Raw genomic sequence first — 14,686 nt, forward strand, 5'->3', positions numbered from 1 at the left:
CAGTGGTTTATCCAGTGGTCTTTCAACACAGGCTTGACTTAACTTGAATTTCCAGGGCACCATTTTGGACAAAGCAGGCTTTCTACCTGTATTTATAAAGATAAAAATGAAACCCGGCTTTAGTTGGGAGGCTGAGATATTTAGCAGCTAGGTGTTTTTTCCTAGGTGCATTTTTGCTCTGAAATGATAGGGATTGGATGACTTCTAAATTCCTTCCAGCTCAAAAAAAAATCTGATTCTGTGATTCCTTAGGTTAGTTTTTACATCGTTCTTTTTCCCTTCCCCCACAGCCGTTCCTTAGATGAACTTTGTTTCCTATCTTTAGTTCCTTATTGTATTAAGCCTCCTAATTGTGTTTATTCTGTTTGACTTAGCAGTCAAACCCTTCTCTCTGGAGTGTTGTAATATGCCCTATGAGCTCTCTGAAATCAGCTCAGTTCCACTTTATACCATTTCCATTTTTACAACTCTCTCTCTACTTGAGGACTTAACTAACTTTTGATAGTATATTCATATTGACACCCCTTTTTATACCACTAATATCCTCCTTGACTTGTAACAAAATCTTAGTCTGTCCCAGAGATCTTTTTGTTTTCTAATGTTCTTTGCTAGCTGTTTTACAGCACATGTGCCACTGCCCTTCCTGAAAGTTACACAGTTACAACAGTTAATTACAGAAAGGAAACAAGCTTTGGAGCTGGTCTTCTGCCTTGAATGCACATCTCAGCTCCACCATTTACTAATAGTGTAACTTTAGAGGAATTACTTCGCTTCTCTGAGCTTTGGATTTCTTATTTGTAAAATGAAGATGATCATACCTGTCTCATAGTAAGATAATATAAATAAAACAATCACATGTCTGGGGCATAGTAGGTGCTCATAAGTTATGATTTCTTCATCTTTTATCTACCCACCTCTCATCCCCCTTACAAATCCTTCCGCTACCCCAATTGTCACTGCATGGTCCCCGCCCTGCTGAGATCCAGACTGACCCCCCTCCCCCAACTGGACAGACATCTGCCGTCGCACCCTGTGTTTGCAGGTGTAATTACCCAAGTGGAATGCCCGTGCCTTCCTCTCCCCCACTCTTCCCCACCCTCCACCTGCTGCATCTGAGAGACAAAGCGCTGTTCAGTGCCTGCTCCTCGACCATCTTCCAGGCTAGAAACCAAGTTGGTCTGCCAGGGTTTTTCCTTCCCCTCACCTTTCTTATCAGTTTCTCCTGTGAAGGCCTCAAGCTTAGATTTTTGTTAGGGCAGGTTTGTTACGGTTTTGCCCTTAGTCCTAGGGTATGGCTCCTGGGAGGTGGGCCTTACTCCTAAGGTGCGGCTCTGCAGAGGTTTCTAAGTGGAACACTGGACATATTTATTGAACTTCCTGATTTGAAGGGACTCAGATTTCAAACTGTCTTCCCAGCTGCAGAGAGTTCTGAATATCTGCCGGGCTCTTTAGCCTCCAGCTGTTATTGCTTTCTGCTGGGTTCCCTGGAGTCTCATCACTGCATGCACAATTCAAGGATTTGAAGGGAATTTCTGCATAGATTTTGGGGCTGTCCTCTCTGCAGCGTACTCTTTTGCAGGATTTCTCCCTTAACATCAAGCCACTTCAGAGCCCCAGAACCTTTTTGACTCTGCAGCCCAGTAAGATTACCACTTGCTGGCTCTCAGTTTTTGCTTTATTCTCCAGCATGCTGAAAGACTAGGGATTGCCTTGGGGTAGGGGGAGGAGGTATCAGGTAAATAGGGATCTTACCTAGTTTTCCAGCCATGTTTCGAGTCGTATCCCCTCCAGTGTCTGGCTGCTTTTGGTGGCTTTCTAGTGTCTTCACACAGTTATTTTTTTAAAAAAAATCTTGTCCGGGGGGCTTCCCTGGTGGCGCAGTGGTTGAGAGTCTGCCTGCCGATGCAGGGGACACAGGTTCATGCCCCGGTCCAGGAAGATCCCACATGCCGCGGAGCGGCTGGGCCTGTGAGCCATGGCCGCTGAGCCTGCGCGTCCGGAGCCTGTGCTCCGCAACGGGAGAGGCCACAACAGTGAGAGGCCCGCGTATGGCAAAAAAAAAAAAAAAAAAAATCTTGTCCAGAGTTGCTAATAATTTTCAGTAGGGAGGTTAGTACAATGTAGGTTACTCTACCATTACTAGACCAAAAGTCAACACTAGGATTTTACACTTGCTAATAACATAAATAGTTTTGATGGGAAGGGGACCTGGTGCTTCAAATTCCATGTTAACTAGGTTAATTTAAGTGATATTATGATATCTAAATGAAGAACTCTTACAGAGAGAAATAGAAAGCTGGAATCCAGATGTGAGTTAAGGCTAATGGTTCAAGGTTGGAAGGCTACAACACAAAATCCTCTTATATTATTACTAGAAGGAACCTGACATTTCAACAAGTCTAGTATTTTATACATGTGGGTAACCACCCGTGATTGGGTTTTGAAGTCTATTTAGTGGGTTACAACTAGCATTTTTTGAAAAATAAAATAGAAATGAATAGAAAGTTTCAAGTACATCTCATGTAGTAAAAGTAAGCATGTAATACTTCTGAGTGTGTGTATATAACATACATACATGGATTAGATAAATGTATGTATATATCTACTGAAGCACAATGTAAAATGTGAGTCACACTGTGAAAAAATACTTAAATCCAACTCACTCAGTTTATAAATGAAGAGACAGAGCTCAGAGAAGTTGAACCGTGTGGCCAAGGTAACTGGTCGATCCTTAGACCAGGAATAGAAACTGGGTCTCTTGATGCCCAGACCAGTGCTTTTACTACAGCACCACAGTTAAAGCCAGAAGTGCAGGTTTAGGTTCATTTCAAATAAATGAACATAGAAGAGCAGAAAAGTATTGTGTTATGGGAGCCAGAGAAGGGCTTCGAATGGGGTGGGTTCAACTGTGTTACATGCGGCAAAGCTATGAGAGGATGTGTTCTAAGTAAAGACCATTGGGACATGAGGTGAGGAATAGGAGCAACAGAGACACAAGGCATATTACAGGGAGTTTAGGAGGGAAGTGGTGATGAGGGATATATAGTCATCTCTTGGTATCTGTATCTGCGAGGGGTTGCTTCCAAGACCAACACCCTACCCCCACCTTCACAGCCTTGCAGATACCAAAATCCACAGATGCTCAAGTCCCTTCGATAAAATGGCATAGTATTTACAGGTAACCTAATGCACATCCTCCCATATACTTTAAATCATCTCAGTTACTTATAATACCTAATACTCTGTAAATGGTTGTAAATGCAGTGTAAATGCTGTTTAAACAGTTGCCAGTGTAGCAAATTCAAGTTTTGCTTTGGAACTTTCTGGATTTTAAAAATATTTTCTCTCTGCAGTTGGTTGAATTGGCAGAGGCAGAGCCTGTGGATACAGAGGGCCTACTGTAAAAGCGGTTCCTTAAAAGTTTGGACAGTAATTGCAGTGGAGCAAGAAAATCTTGTTTTGTTTTTCTCCCAAGATAAAAACCTGCGCAGATTTGAAGGCACTTTTCCCAGTGTTACACAGATAGTTCAAAGTTTTTAAGACTCTCAGAGTCAAGGTTTCTTTTCATTGCGAGTATGTGAATATATCTCTATAGCTACAGTCTGTATTCAGACTATTGGAATAAAATATCTGCCAGTCAATCCAAGACATTAACTTTTTTTTCTTTTAATATTTATTTACTATTTATTTGGTTGCATTGGGTCTTACATGTGGCACACGGGGTCTTCATTGTGGCATGCGGGATCTTTCATTGTGGCACGCAGGCTTCTCTCTAGTTGTGGCATGTGGGCTCCAGAGCATGGGGGCTTAGTTGCCTCACAGCATGTGGGATCTTAGTTCCCTGACCAGGGATTGAACCACATCCCCTGCATTGGAAGGCAGATTCTTAACCATTGGGCCACAAGGGAAGTCCCCAAGGCATTAGCTTTGTATCCTTCTTAATTTCATAGGCTGCTTACAAGCCATGAGTATAGCAGGTGCCAAGAGGTCTCTGCCCCTCCAGAGACCAGGGGCCTGCTTCTAGGAATTAACTGGGCAGTAACAAAAGTTCAGCAGAATGAACTGTGGCATTTCATCATCAGCAGTAGTAATAGTGGTACCACTTTAATTTTACATGCTTTACAGTTTTCAGAGCCCTTTTTGCAGCTTTTATTCTAATTTGGTTCTGTTTTAACAAACATGAGCCATTCATGTATCTTTATCTAACAAATTTACTGAGTACCAAACACTGTACTATGTTCTGGTTAGACAGAAACGACCTTAAGACCCTGAGGAGGGCTAAGGCTGCTGTTGTAGTACAAGTGGACTGACGCCAGGTACCCCGTGGACCAGCTGTTCGCTTTCTCTGTATCCCTCTCTCACAGGCCATCTTTCCTCAAGATGTTTTTGCTGTTCTCTGAGCCTCTAACTTGGTCTTCTCTAACCACAGACCAACACCTTCCACTTATATTTTCTACTCCTTCACTAGATTGCACATAACCATAGTTGTCCCAACACTCTCTGGGGCATTCTTGCAGCTTCTGCCTCTGTTCTATCTAATCTGCCTGGTAGTTCTTTTTTTTTTGCGGTACGTGGGCCTCTCACTGTTGTGGCCTCTCCCGTTGCGGAGCACAGACTCCGGACGTGCAGGCTCAGCGGCCATGGCTCACGTGCCTAGCCGCTCGGTGGTATATGGGATCTTCCCGGACTGGGGCGCGAACCCGTGTCCCCTGCATTGGCAGGCGGACTCTCAACCACTACGCCACCAGGGAAGCCCTGCCTGGTGGTTCTTAATTCAAATTCCCAGGAGAGAGTATAATTGACTCAGCTTGAGTTTTTTAGTTAGGCCTCATCATATGAATTAACCGTTCATTGATTAGGTATCCAGCCGTGGTCCAATGGCAGTAGTGAAGGCTGGGATGGGGAATCACCTAGCTTAAATCAGAGCTCTAGGGACTGTTGAGGTGTCGATTTGGTATGTAGAGGGCTCTGGAGGCGGCAGGCTTTCTGAGGCTTGGCGAGCTCAGCCCCAGCATTTGGAAATGGGTGGAGATATCTTTTGGTTGTCACAATGGCAGGGTGCAGGGGACTACTTGCACTTATGAGGCAAGGACCAGGGACACTAAATGTCTTCAGGGTGTAGGACCATCCTACACAGTGAAGAATTGTTCTGCCCCAAATGCAAGCTGTGTCCCTAATGAGACATTGGATAAGATGAATAAGACTTGTGCCTGCCTTCAGGAACTCACAGTTTTAAACAGAAAGCAGCATATAAGCAAATGATTCAAATACAATTTTATAACTGCAATAAGAAGAACTATTAGGTACCTTCCCCCACCTTGGCCCTGCTACCTGTGTAACTTTGTATAAATTATTTATTGTCTCTATGCTGCAGTTTCCTCATCAACAAAACCAGATAATGTACGTACATGATAGTATTATGAGGAATAGGTGAGTTTATAGATGTGCAAATATTCAGAATAGTGCAACAGAGCCTGGCACATAGTAAATGCTAAATAAACATGAGCTGCTATCATCATCATGAATCATACTATACCAGCACATAGATCCCATATCCCCTTTGAATGCAGTTCAACAGGTGTTTATTAACTAGTGTTTGTACTTAGCACTGTACCAAGCATTGGGGTATCCAGGGAAGGATACCTCCCCCTGACCCCTCCCCATCACGGGAGTTTATAGATCAGTTGAAGAGACAAAATGTAAAAATATGAATAATTAAATAAAGTAGAGAAGTATCTAGCATAGACAGTTAATGCTATGGACAATCAGAAGAGGAATAGCTCAGTTTTTACTTGGGTTAATGGAAAAGACTTTAGGAAGATGTTTGAATTTGAGCTAAAGCTTAAAGGAGTAGTGGGGTTGAGATAGGAAGAGAGAAGCAAGGAGAAAATTCCCAGCTGGGGAAAGCCTATGAGCAAAGATGCAGAGTTGTGGTGACAAAGAGGAACACGGTGTGGGGAAGAACTAGCGTATTGAAATCTTACAAATCAGATGGGAGTTTGGACCAGAACCTGAGGAAGGAGTCAGAGCTGGACCTGCACGTGGTGATTCACCCTCTGAGACGTGATCACTGACACTGTGAGTGGATGACTTCTCTGAGGATGGGAATGGCTGGGGAAAGCACAAGCGTCTGAGAACTGGGCTTAGGGGACGCCCACAGCGTGGGACAGGAGGAGGAGAGATGGCAGGAACACTAGGGGAGGGCAGAAGAAAACCAGAGGACATAGAGTAGGAGAGAATGGCCAACACTTTCAGATGCTGCAGGGAAGTCAAGGATGATGCCGTGGGTTTGTTGAGGTTATCGGTTGACTAAAAAGGCAATATTATTGGAATATAGTGATGACACAATTAATTGCAAAGGATTTAGATGGGGGAGGGAGGTCATAGAGGGAGGGCATGAAGACCACTCTTTCAAGGCCTTGCATAGAAAGCATCAAAGAGGTGTGACTGTGGCTGAGGGGGGCACAGAGTTGAACAAAGTTTTCGTGTATTTACTTTTTAAAATCAGATGTCAGTGCTTGTTTGAAGATAGATGAGTAGGTAGGAAGCAAAGGAGAGGGAATGAGAAAATATGTGGAGGCAAAAGGGAATAAATGAAGGGCCCTATTTTGTCAAGAGTTGGGAGATAATCGAAGCTTTAGAGAAAGTAAGGCGGTCCTGCCTACTGGGATCATGTGTGGTAGTCTCAGTAAGCTAGACTGTCTGCTTTCTCCACAAGCTGTTACCTACATTATTTTTATGTAATGTTTCATCATCGATAAATATTGCTCTGGGAAGATCCCAGGTCTCTGTAAAAGCAAAAAGATAACCAGGAAAGGCAAGAAATTGAGGTAGGATAGGAAGAGGCAGTATTCTAGGGCATTGTCATTCCTGTGGACCTGAGGATGTTGAAGCGGGGGCAGTGGGAGGGGGGTGAATTCAAGCAGCTAACTTGCAGTGCCACGGCAGGCCCAGCCTTCAAAGGAGTGTTGGGCTGGGAGCTCAGAAACTTGACACTCCCACCCTAACACAGAGTTGTCCAATTTGATATTTCCTGAGAAACCAGAAAGTGCCCGAACTGTGTAAACATCAGGCTGTCAAGTCACAGGGGTGTGACAGTGCAATGCAAGTCATTTCTGGTGGGAAGATACACATTTGTGTACATGGCCACACAGCAGGGAGCTGGGCTAGATTCTAGATCACGGACCTCATTCTATGGTATCAAGAAACCCCTTCAAATCATAAGCTGAGAGGAGGCAAACAGATGAAATATATTGCATTTCGTTGAATCTAAAACACCATCTATTGTAAGACACTGAATAATTTATGTAGCATTAGAAAGAAAGAAGAGGAAATTCCCCAGTGGTCCAGTGGTTAGGACTCAGTGCTCTCACTGCCAAGGGCCCGGGTTCAATCCCTGGTCCGTGGTTGGGGAACTAAGATCCCACAAGCAGAGTGGCATGGCCAAAAATGAAAAAAAAAATTTTTTTTAATAAAAATAAATAAATTTTTAAAAAGAAAGACTTCTAATTAGAAGCCTTTTTTTAAAACTAGTTCCTTTTAAAAATTAATTAATTAATTAATTTTTATTTTTGGCTGCCCCAGGTCTTAGTTGCAGCACGTGGGCTTCTTAGTTGTGGCACATGGGATCTTCGTTGTGGCATGCAGGATTTTTACTTGCAGCATGTGGGCCCTTAGTTGCGTCATGTGGGCTCTTAGTTGCGGCATGCGTGCAGGATCTAGTTCCCCAAACAGGGATCGAACCCTGGCCCGCTGCATTGGGAGCGTGGAGTCTTATCCACTCGACCACCAGGGAAGTCCCTAGAAGACTTTAATTAACATGCTATTGATTGGAAAAGACATTTCCATTTCTGAAATGTTAAAATATGAAAAAGTGCGCATCTTAGCATCTACTGAAATATGGAGATGCTTCCACTTACCATTGACCTCACAGCAATACTTAGATAAAAATTATTGTAGAATTCCTCTAGTCCTTTCCTCAGTGATTTGGAGATATGGAATTCAGTTTCCTCTGCTCTCCACCCTCTGCCCCTCAGGGGAAGATTGAAACCTTATTTACCCCAGTGTCATAGGTATGGCAGCTAAGTACTTAAGACAAACAAAAATTAGGATATTTAATGATTTTTTAAAATCTTTGCATAGTGTTTTTCATTACAATCATGCAGAACAATGTGTAAGGCACTCTAAATAATTGGTGCCTATATAATAATAATTGGTGCCTTCTCTTAAGTGCTGGTTGCTGTGCTACCTGCTGTAAATTAGGTACAGATTAGGTATGCAGAAAAGTTCAGTAGACTCTAATCTCCATGATGGCAGTGAAGGTGGTGTTTCCAGACCCTTACATAGCATACAGTAGGTACTCAATGAATATTTGTTATCCAGTGAAATATTCTATTTGAGGGCACAGAACATGTACATCAAAAGATAAATAGTAAGTATTATTTTGTGTTGTTACTCAAGAAGTAAAGTTTAGAGAAAAGAGTAATCCAAGGACTAGAGAAGCCTTCATCTAACTGGGCTAAAAGGACAGTAGGTAAGCAGAAAAGCACAGAGACAAGCTGAGCTTGTTATGTTCAAGGAATAATAAGGAAACAAATACTTAAAATATGTTGTGCTATGTTCCGTAATAGCACAGACCTCGGGGAGGGGAAGCGACTAACTGCCCAGGTTAGTCACTAAGTGACACGCTAAGTGACACTCCTTGTGGAGCTAGTTAGAGACTAGTGTAGTTATACCAAACCAAGAGGAGTAAGTGAAGTAACAGAGTAGGAAAGTACATAAGATTTTAGAGCCTGGAAGTAATCAAAGAGGCTCAACTGCTCTGTTATACACACCTGGGAACAACAGCCCAGAGAGGCTGTGTAACATTTCAGGTAAGGTGGGGGCAGGGCTAGACCCCAGATCTTCTGACTTGTAGTCTGAGTACCTTAATTCACTGAGCCTGCTGCCCTCTCAAGATCTAGAAGCAGCTCCACATGTGTCCCTAGAAGTGGAAGCCTGGGGAGATATAAGGGAACAGAGTGACTATTGGAATGCCGAGAGCTCATGGAAGCCTGTACAGCATGAATGACTGGGGTCCCGGGGAAAACCCAATTTATGTTCCCTCATATTGAGGTTTTGTTTTTTTCCCCAGGTTTCAGCTAGAAAATAAGATAGTACTAACTGATATCCTAGGCTTAATCAGGTTTTACCATAAAAATATTGGATCACACTTGGAAAGAATCCTTATTTTGAAAGACTGGGTTCACCCTTTTAAATTAATGTAACCAAAATACGTAATGCTTCAGTTCATTCTATTTTGTATTATTGTTTTGTTTCATGAATTTATGTCTAACACCACCTAGTTTCACGCCACTTGGTTTGCTGTTCCTGAGGACCAGACAGATGAAATGACTTGCCTGAGACGGAAGAAAGCTTTAGAGGACTTTTCAGCTTTCTGTACTTTGCTCCATCTCCTAGCAGTCTGCTTGGTAGCTCTCTATTCAATATTTTCATATATTTTTGTAATTAAAACTTTGAACGGGATTATAACTCAGATCAACTGGTTTTTGTTTTGTTTTGTACACAGTTCTAAAAGATACATAAAATGTGAGAACAAGTGGAAGGAATAAAAGTAAACTAATAGAAGCTGAAGAAAATCTGGTCTTCTAGAGTAGGATAGAAAAATAACCAGAGGGTCCTGTTAATGAGCAAAATTTGAGACATCACTGTAATGTTATTATCAAAAATGGAAATACAGTGCAGGAAACAGCCACACTCATATCAAAAAGCCATGCAACCCAGAACAGGCCTTGACATTTGATGGAAAGCACCGGCTTGAGATGCTAGTTTTGAATAGTTATTAGCTGCGTGGTCTCAGGCAAGTCATTTCATTGCTTTTTGCTCTCATTTGAAAAATGAGAGCAATAATACCTTCCTTCAAGAGACCTGGTAAATAAAACATCAGATGTGTGTCTGAAAATAAAGTTTTCATGTAAAGTTTTATTGGCTGATTGTAATCAAAATTTGCTTATTAAACAGTGATGGTTTATTTCTAATTATTATTTTACAAAAACTATCTTTGCCTTCTTGGTTATTTCACTTCTGCTGCCTAAAGATTCAACAATAATAATAACCTCATAGTTTTAAGCACCCTAACAGCACACCTTTCTAGGATTTGGTGAGTGTTCAAAAATGGTGTTTCAGAGGATCTAGTGTTAATTTCGCTATCCTGGCAGCATAAGAAGTTGCAGACTCTTGTACTCTGGGCACTTGACTCTTGTTTGCTCTTCTTTTAGAGGCCAGGGTAGGCCCTGGTAGAAGAAGGGGGAAATGGGTTTCCCGAGGTGGAAACCCTCCCAGCAGGGATTGTGCTGGATGGAGGCTACTTGCCAAAATAGGCAAGGCAGTCACTGAGCAAAAGGCACAGGGAAAGTTTTTTCAGTTACTGTTGAGATTTAGGACCAAAATGTAATAGATTCTTCCCTGAAGTCTGGTGATCCGGGAAGAGTCTGCTATGAGTCCTACAGAAAAGCCAGGGACCACAGTGCTGAAAGTTTAACATTGAGCAGGATAAACTTTCTCCAAATACAAGTAACATAGGTGCTGAAGGAAAAGAAGTGGTGGGGCTAGGTGGGCCGGCTGGAGTGATGTGGTCACATGGAAAACCAGGACTTAATGATCCCCTACTTGGCCTGGTGGGAATATGAACAAATTTACAAAGATCGCTTCCTCTCAGAGTTTTCTAGACAGATTGCTAAGCAGGTGGGTTTTTTTTTTTTCCTTTTCTTATTAGACTAGCAAATTGTTATTTCAAGTGTTTTATTACCCATTTTCTTCAGCAATTTGAAGGGATTAGGTCAGGAAAGAAGTCTCAGATTATAAAAAAGTGAGGAAAGAATTTGAAAGGGATTTAACAGGGTAATTGAGAGAGGACTGAGTATTCTTGTTGTATAGCAAATGTTTTTTTCCACCTTATTATTTGTCATGTCAGTATTATATGTTCACTAGAGGAAAACTAGAAAATACAGTAAGTTGAAAAGAAAAGAAAAAAATCAGAATTTTGTCACCAAGACTTTTTCATTTTCAAATATGTGCATTGAAAATATTTTTCCCTTTTTAACAAAATTGCAGTTCTTTCACAAGCTCTTTTGTAATCTTTTTCCATTTAACGACACACATGAGACAATGTTCTGTATTAATGAATATAAATCTGTATCTCAGTGGCTGTAATAGCATTCTGTTATGCAGATACACAGCAATTTATTTAACAGGCCCCTTTTGGGAGAAATTTTGGTGGTTTCTAAATTTTCTTTATGCGCTGGTAAACATCCCTTCACTTGCACATAATTTCTGCCATAAATTGTCTGGAATACTATTGAATATTTACTGTGTATGACACTGCTAGATTTGATTCTGTCTGGGGAATTATTTACGTTATACTGAGTAGGGTTTTACAGCTATAATGATGTGAACATATGTATATGTGATTAGATACATAATTGTTCACAGTCTTAATGGTGGGTGACCTGTGGCTACACAGAGGTTAAGTGTGCTTTAAAATCACATCATTTTATCATTAGCTACCAGGTGGTCACCAAAACCCACAAGTAGATTTCCAGGTCACAGTTCCCAAGATTTGCCTGCCTGGAAAAAGCACTAGAGGCAGAGTAGCAATTGCAGGCTCTGGAGCCAGTGTGGGCTCACATCTTCCACATACTTGGCCAGTTACTGAATTTCTCTTCATTCATCAGTAGTGAGATGGGGACGATAGTAGGATTGTGATGAGGGTTAAATAAGCCAGTATTTGTAAAGTGCCTGAACAATGCTTGACACATAGAGTAAGTGCCATATAAATATGTGGTAAAATTTAAAGTTAAAAAGAGCTCCATTCGATGGTGGAGGGAAGCAACAACCCGGGAGTTAGGCACCATCCAGTAACGCCTCAGGAGTCAATGGTGCCATCCTAGTAGCAGTGGGATGGCTCTTTACCAAAAGTTCTTCTCTCAGATTGCTTAAAATTTCACTAGTAGAGATGAATCTTGGCTAGCATGACAGTTTGTCTTAAATTACTGGCAATACATTAATAGATTCTTGTGAGATTAAAAAGTACTGATTCAGCTCAAGTCCCCATTGATCCTTCCATCCCAAATCCCAGTTCCCTCTCTGAGGCAAAACTCGCTGAGAAGTCTAGTGTATTCTCTTCCCAGACCTTTCTCTGTGCACTTACATATTATATGTGTGTATATGGAAATATGTAGAGGTTTTTGCATGTTTTCTCTCTCTTTTTTTTCTCTCTCCTCCTCTTATTCCACCTTCTTTTTTTAAACAAAAATGACATGTTGTTCGGCAACTTTCTTTTCCTCACTTTCTTTTAAAATGTAAATGTGAGCTGTGAGCATGGCTCCCAATTCCAGTGAATTACTCTGTGCTGTTCTTGCTGTCCTGGGACCAGCCTGGTAAGATCTGCATTCTGATGGCTTTAGGGTAAGGTACCTAGAGTACCAAGACCTGGGGGGGGGGGGGGGGGAAGTGAGACCTGTGCCTGGCCAGGGAGAGGGACTGCCTGCCGAATGAGAGGTCCTAAGGGCAGAAAAGTAGACAAATGCTGCCCCCTTTACATCCTTGCCTCTTATCATAAGACTGCTTCCCTGAAAAGAGTATCCAAAAAAACACAATATGTAGCAAGGTGTAGGAAAAAGAGATAAAACTCGTGATTAAAAGCTCCTGAAGTGGGCTTCCATGGTGGCGCAGTGGTTAAGAATCCACCTGCCAATGCAGGGGACACGGGTTCGAGCCCTGGTCTGGGAAGATCCCACGTGCAGCGGAGCAACTAAGCCCGTGTGCCACAACTACTGAGCCTGCCTGCGCTCGACAGCCCATGAGCCACAAATACTGAGCCCACGTGCCACAACTACTGAAGCCCATGTGCCTAGAGCCCGTGCTCTGCAACAAGAGCAGTGGAAGTGGAAGCCCATGCACTGCAAGGAAGAGTGAGCCCCTGCTCACTGCCACTAGAGAAAGCCCGCACGCAGCAACAAAGACCCAACGCAGCCAAAAATAAATACATTAAAAAAAAACAAACCTAAAAAAAAAACAACTCCTGAAGTGGAGTTTTGGCTGTTTTAGGACTAGGAAAGGAAAGCTAATAGGGAAAAGGCATTGAGTCTGAGCAGAGCTGGGCCCGCTCTTCTGCATCTCAGTCCAGGAATTGGAGAATTCCAGCTCCGTCCTTTAGAACAGGCCCTGTTGTGATAGCCTGGAGGACTCGGGACGATTCATATGTAAATATGGGAAAGCCTGGGGGAAATGCCTACCCTATTCAAAGGATTTTAGGGGGTTGTGGAGCATTCCAGAGCTCTGGGAAGATTCTGCTCTGGCTGCCAGCCCTTGCACCCGTGGGAACATTTGCACCAGAATTTTGGCGCTGCAGGTACGTTCCGGGGTTGCTGGAGCCTCACAAAAGCAGGTAGAACAGTTAGCCGCCTCATTCAAGTGCCGCTTGGGACCTCGCCGGGGTTCAAAGATTCTCCCCGGCAAAGACGGAGCCAGCTTTCAGAGGCAAGGGAAGAGTGAGCGGCTTTTCTCTTTAACTCTGCTTTGGAATGTGGTTGGTAGAGTTGTGGGAAGCTGCAGGTTAACTGAATCGCTTCCTAGGAACACTGAGGTATGAGCCTGGGACCATGCACTAACCTGAGGGGGTGAGGATATCTTGAGAAGGAATGGAATGGGGACTTTGCGGGGGAGGGGATGGGGTGGGACAAAAGGAAAAAAACAACCCATCCCTAATTGCTTTATCACAGTAGTAAGTTTGTGCAGTCAGCCCCAGCTCCTAACGCCTCCCGGGCCGCCCTAGGAAGAAAGTGGGGCTAGTCTGCAACTTTTATTGTTAGGCTGGTACTGGGCCTCAGTTTCCTCCATGTGCTTCCGCATCCCCAGATTTTATTGTTCTTATAGAAAAGTGGAACTTTATGGTATCTGAACCATTTCTCCTCGGTGCATTTTACCTTAACCTGGTACAGGTAGCATTTTCTGGCCCGTTGTGGGAGAACTAACTTGTGTTGAGTAATTACCTTGTTTAATTTGCTCAGCAGTTCTGCAAAACAGGTATTATTATCCTCATTGTACGTATGAGGACGTTGAGGCCCAGAAGTGAAAATGGACTTTCTCAGGGTTCCCCCAGTTAAAGAGTGGGGGAGTGCGCGATTCAAAGGCTTTCAGGGTGAGGGGCCCCCTCTCTCACTTTGGTGTCCCAGATAGTAAAATTGTTGATCATTTTTCCCCCCTAGGGTATATTTTGAATAATGGAAAAACAATTTTACATTTGCAGCTATTTCAAGCCAGGTATTCCTAGTTTGATTTAATCCTTGAGTATTAATTCATGCGTGTGTGGAGCCTGGAGGTCACCTGCATCTTCAGAAGCACCTAGCATTTTGTTAAAACTGCAGATCCACCCAGATTTGCTGAATCAATCTCAGGGGTGATGCCCAGGAAACACAATTTAGCAAAAACACCCCACAGGGATTTTTGATCGAGCTAAACTGTTTTCCTTTTTGTTTTTTAAAGTCTGTTCCAGAATTTATAAATCTACCTGCAGGGAAAAAATAGCATGCTGATATTTTAGAAGAATTGTTACCATTTCTTTTTCTCTTTTTAAATATAAATAAAAATCTAATTGTGTCTCTTAGGTTGTAAGTTGCTGACTTCT

The 14,686-nt window shown here is 42.6% G+C and overlaps 1 protein-coding gene across 2 annotated transcripts in view; it reads left to right on the top strand.

Annotated features, from left to right (window-relative positions):
• DNMBP (dynamin binding protein) overlaps positions 1-14,686 on the top strand; it is a 110,601-nt gene that overhangs the window by 63,377 nt on the left and 32,538 nt on the right. The gene's annotated exons all lie outside the window — the stretch shown is intronic.

The sequence above is a fragment of the Globicephala melas genome, chromosome 16, assembly GCF_963455315.2.
Source record: "Globicephala melas chromosome 16, mGloMel1.2, whole genome shotgun sequence".
In the NCBI taxonomy this organism is placed as follows: Eukaryota; Metazoa; Chordata; class Mammalia; order Artiodactyla; family Delphinidae; genus Globicephala; species Globicephala melas.